The sequence below is a fragment of the Lepisma saccharinum genome, chromosome 8, assembly GCF_977018435.1.
Source record: "Lepisma saccharinum chromosome 8, izLepSacc3.1, whole genome shotgun sequence".
Classification (NCBI taxonomy): Eukaryota; Metazoa; Arthropoda; class Insecta; order Zygentoma; family Lepismatidae; genus Lepisma; species Lepisma saccharinum.
Window position 1 is genome coordinate 46,918,024 of NC_139236.1, and position 5,954 is coordinate 46,923,977.

At 35.4% G+C, this 5,954-nt stretch overlaps 1 long non-coding RNA gene across 1 annotated transcript; it reads right to left on the reverse strand.

Annotated features, from left to right (window-relative positions):
• Positions 1-3,248: 3,248 nt before the first annotated feature.
• On the reverse strand, positions 3,249-5,743 carry LOC145991763 (uncharacterized). The gene is made up of 2 exons (XR_014442096.1): positions 5,613-5,743; positions 3,249-3,446 (listed from the first exon to the last, which is right to left on the reverse strand). It is a non-coding gene; the product is annotated as an uncharacterized LOC145991763 (long non-coding RNA).
• Between the last annotated feature and the right edge of the window lie 211 nt (positions 5,744-5,954).

A 5,954-nucleotide genomic window follows, 5' to 3' on the forward strand; every position in this document is an offset into this window, starting at 1 on the left:
GTGGTCTATTCCGGAGGATATTTTCAGCACGCGGAGACTGTAAGAAATATAGAGAGTTTTCTATGTAATACACATTTCTTCTGCTTGTGCAGGAGAACATTCTCAAACAAACTCCTGGGGTTTCTTTATTTCCCAATTATTATAGTTTAAATTTGTAACACAATATATTAAGTCAACGATTTACTTTGTTCATAATGAAAGTAACTTGTTACAGTTCCAAAAGTTGGCTTTGTAATGTAATCAATGATTTTACAGAAAACTTACGAATATGATCCATAAAAACACAAACCAATATAATATATACGTCACTAGTACCTATTTAATATGGGCTATGTAAATGTTTATTAGGATCCTGGTACGATTTGATGGGATACCTGATGGTAAGGGACCCGTTTGAAGGCCAAGACGAAGGCGGATTGACAATATTGAGATGGACACGAAGGAAATTGGTAAGAAAGGTAAGCCGTGGACTGACATTTCCCAGGATAGGGGTTGGTGGAAAATGTATGTTCCTAGAGCAGTAAGAAGTCGGGTTTAGGGATGCCAGAAACACGTCTATAAACATTTTTGATATATCTGGAGACACTGGAAACAAAAATTATTGGAAGCTGAACCCTTTGATTTTTTGGTAGCGCCGATATTGGATTATATTCGCCCCATGCAAAATTCAGTAAGGGTTCTAAAACCACGTTTCATAGTTTTTCTCTGCAATTTGCATTTACAGTATGTAATGGCACCACGCTTCTTCTGCACGTAAGATAATCTAACTAAGATTTCAACGGTCGGAACAATACCGTTAACACCAAATAAGATTAATTAAGATCGAAACAATGACGTAATAGTAATAATAATAAAATTATATGGCCACATCTACTGTAACTTGAAGTTGATTATTGATAAATGGACTGCAAAAGCCTGAGGGTTGTGAAACACCGTGAAGCAAAACTGCACAGTTTCTTCACGTCTTCTGCTTAATATAGATGTATTATATGTATTGTTGGTACTAAGTGTTAACTTTATTTTTTGTTCAAGGAAGATTGTTTGAAACTCCACAAAATTTATCGAAACTTTGAAGTCTTTCAAATCCATAATTTGTAAAATTGTTTCAAGTGTACAAAACTACCAATGGTTAATGAAGAATTCACACCGAAGCGACAAGCGATAGGGTGGATTCACACGTAAGAGACAAACAAACGACTCTGGCCTCTTCAATCTATAATGAAGCATTCACTGCACATTCGCGGACAACTGAGCAAGGCGACATAACGAGAAAACAGCACAGTGCAAACGAAACGACATGTGCAGCTTGTTGTGTTGCTTCGGTCTGAAAGCTATTTAATATTCGCTTCTTACTTCCAATACTCCTGGCTGCTGGTGTGGTATGTCTCGTTCTCTCCATGGCCCCTCAGCTGGTCTGGCTCCAAGCAGTATTTTGTGTTCCATGAATTGTCGCATGTGGTCCAAGGCAAAGGTTGTCGAAATGAATAGTACAAGTAGTGAAGAGCCCAAGCTACAATAACGTTGTAGTAAATACAGCACATTGTTCCCATAAGCAACGTTGCATATCCGATACCTGCAAGAGCCAAATAATAACATGAATAACTTATCGTCTATTGAGAATGTAAATGTTCTATCTCCAAATTGTTAACAAATCGAGATATTTTGGTTATGGACTATTTAGGATGCAATTGTTTCATCTCTGATATCGTCTGATGTCTACATGCAATGATAATTGAATGCATTTTTAGTTTATCTACAAAATTTGCCAGCAGCCAGAGAATGCAAACTCCAACAGCCAATGAAACTTTACGACAATTTCCCTTATCCAACCAAATCGCACCATATGATAATAAAGCAAACCACTTGCATTCTACACGGTGGAGGCACATCTCACTTTAAACTGTAGGTCCAGTCCCACTTAGGGTAGGGTATCTGTGCATAAAAGTGGACTTAAACATAACATAAACTTGCGTTCTAACCTCAGCTACTTGTGAGAGCTCTTTAGAAGTAGTAGTGCTCCTGGAATGGTGGACGTCTGTTCTTACTTTTGCTTTTAACATACAAAAATTGTGAATAATAGTGGAATCAAAGTAGTTGATTGATTGATTTTTTTATTTTACTTTACTACCGAATGAGAAAGTTATAATGAAATTGTTTCGTCTCCATTACAGAACAACTACCACATCTTATTTCTAAAATGCAGTGTTATACTATCTGGTAGATAGAAAACTTACACTCTCAAATAAAAAAAATGAGCATAAAACATTTACATTCTACATGTATAATTTACATTTATTATATTGCAGTCGATTGATTACATATTTTTGTCAAGAAGTGAATGAACTAACAGTTTTTCTCATGGAATTCGGTGTAGAATAAACAAAATATTAGTTGTTGGTATCGGTGAAATCTATACAAATCATAGACACAAAAATTCACATGGGTCGATCAACAATGCAAACACGTCACGATATCTTTCTTACCTTTGAACAATGGCGAAATTCTCCAAACTGTTAACGATCCCAAGCATGAAAACTGACCAAGGTTCGCTTCCAACATGAAAAGCGGCATTCCACACAAGAATAGAAATATTGAGTATGGAACAAGAAAGGCTCCTCCCCCATTCTGATAGCACAAGAAAGGAAATCTGCAGAAAAAAAACATTTCATGACAAGAGGCATGTTATGAAAGATGCCTAGTCTTATTTTATTAGAGATTGAGGTATTTCAAGATTTTTATATCTTACGGATAATTAATAATAACACTAATCACTTGCTTCGTATCAACTTTGGCGATGGTCGTGTCATATCCTGAGGTTTTCCATATACTTGGCCACCCCGTTCTCTGGATTTTAATCCATGTGAGTTCTGGCTGTTAGGATTCCTGAAAGACTGTTTCTATCAGGACTCTGCCAGCAGAACGCGGCATGTAGCTACCATTCTACAGGAAACACTTCGTGCGACCATTTATGACGTTGTCTTACGGCGTAAGTAATATGTAAGTATATGCAAATGCAACTTTAGCATACATATTCACTTTTTGTATGGCTTAAACTGTATCACCCAGAAAATGCCCTCGCCATTCAGACACTCCACTATTTTTTTTTCTGGCATCACCACTGCTCGTTAGAAACATGATACATGAACCCATTAAATGGACAATGAAACATGAGCTAACCATAAGTGGTTTCTACAGCCTGGAACAGATTAGTGGTAGAAAAATGAAACAGAAGTTATTTGAATGCAAAATTACCTCCAAATATTACCGAGCCCGATACAGTAACCGAGAAGCGAGAAGAAAAAATCTAGCTTCCCAACCCAGTTCCCCCGTCGTGTGGTGAGGTCCTCATCGTCCTCCGGTTCATCCGGATCCTTCTTCTCTTCCTCTGGACATTTCTTCAGTTCCACTGGACCTTTCTTCTGTTCCACAGTACCTTTCTTCTGTGTCTGTTCAAAAGAATCAAAGGTTATGTAGAAATGAAGTTAGGAGGCCATGTTACTATAAAATTTCAGCTTCTCTTAACGATTTACAAGGATACAACTATTTTTCTTTTCCAAACAGGAACCCATGATAGCTAATGCATATGTTGTTCAATGTATGCATCAACAACTCTTGTTCACCATTTTGTGTAGATAGAACCACTAAAACGGTGGCATATACTAATACACAGTGGTGGCGATTGGGTTCCAAAACCGGGGGGCAAGGTGCCATAACTGGGGGGGGGCAAAGACAGTATATTTTCCTTTGTATATAAGATTTAGCATAGTGCAGGGGCAAAAGTGGAGAAAAATGACTCCCCCTAATCACCGCCACTGCTAATACAATATCAATGTAAACTTTTTATTTGATTAATTAAACAAGTAAGGTTTGCTTTTTTTCTTTGCAGTTCTCTGCAAAGATAATTGTAGGCATATTGCCTATCGTATTTACCCTCATATTTATTTCATTTCACACAAGGAGCATCCATTATACACACAATGTAATTTATCTAATCTATCTATATACATACATACACACATTATATTACAGTTACACTTTTTTCTATTTTAAAAAGTAACTTAGTTACAATTACTGCTACTTCAAAAGTAGCTGCAAGCTACTTTTACAATTGTTTTCTGCTGGAAATGTTCTTGCAAGCAAATTACACACAAATCAATGATCATTACGAAGATTTACATGTGTTTTATATATGCCACGGGTACATAATATTAGTATTCATATATTAATATCTTTACAACAACAACAACAAAAACATTGGAACGAAACACTCAAGTTCAGTGTACGGTACGGTACGGTATTCTAGTGTACAGTAACTTGAATAATTGTGACTAAACAGGAAGAAGAAAATTGCTAGGAAATTATGTAAATTTAATTAATTGATAATAAACAACTGCAAATGTAGCTTTTGTTAATATATATTGGATGCAATTTTGTGAAAACTAGAATTTGATTTAATTGGAAATGATAATAGAATAAATCCAGATAGAGATTGTGTTATTTGTCTATTTGAAAGCTTTATCTACAAAGTTTAATTATGAGCTAGTGCGCTGGCAATTAAATATATGAAACCCTGTACTTTTAGCAGTTTTGTGTTACGGGTGTAAAACATGGTTCTTTTTTTAAAATTAAATTTCCAATATTGAGAATACAGTTCTCTTCTGGAACTACTCTGAAAGAGTTGAATGGAAAATTGCACTACAAAATAATGCCTCTATAAATATTCCCCGATATCAATGAAATTATTTAGGAGGATCTATTTATCTTGGTAAGAAATGTAGGAAGTATACCTAGGGAAGCTAAACTACTTTAATGAAATTTAATTAAAATTAATGTTATATCAACCATAACAAGGAAAGCTTTCAACAGAGTGCATAAGTAATATTACAACTCACATACATTTCAATATGCACACAACAGCACACAATGTGATAAGCTAAGGTAAACATGTGCACATAGTACCGTGCCATGAAGGCACATCGTGATAAGCAAATGTGTAAATGAAAATCAGTGTTTTATATGCAAAACTTGGGTTTCTTTTGTACGTCAATGTAAATGTGGGCTAATAATGCTAGAGAATAGACTTATTATAGAAAATATGGTTTTGGACTGTAAGCTAAGACAATACATACATGCCTTCTTCTTACTGAATTTACGTGATAAGTGCAAAACTTGAAACTCCTATAGCATTGATATTAACTTTGTATACATTCATACTTAAACATAGGACATTATAGTTGGGATTAGAGGTTACATATTGGCTACAACAAACTTTCTGTTATTTCCCTCCAAGTCACAAAGTGCCTGTGTCCACAGTACTTACGAAACAGGTCGGTACAAACACTAAATTAAGAATGGTGTCAAATGACACAAAATTTTATCTTGTAGTGGTTAAAAATGTCTCTAAAAATTCCTAACTAAATACCTTGTATTTAAAAAAACAAACAAAAAACATACATTTCCTGAAATAAAGATTACCCGTCAAAGTCCTACTACTATGTACGTGAAGGAAATGTACATGAACTGTAGGTCTGTGTTGATACAAAGCCTTGCGAATCAGTACGTGTAAAAAGTATATTAATCTAACAGATATATGTTTTGCAATATATACATACAGTTTGTTTGTAACCTTCTGACACAGTACTTGCACTTTTCGGCAACTGTTTTTGTGATTTTACCGTAGGAGATTCAGGATTTGTTTTATCCATGTATATCCTCAGGTACACAGTTCTTTACAAAAACAAAACGATTCAATGAGTAACAGATATTAGGATGCGTCGTCTCAGCCACGAAAAGTAATTACGGACACTAGCGCCGCCAGACGGTTGGAAGAAAATGCAAAATCGACGGAGCAGAATAGTTTGGTGTTTGACGTTCCAAATGGCATAACAAAAGACTGTAACACTGTTGTGTGGCAAATTAATCGCAAAACTATAATACTCAATATTTCTTTACAT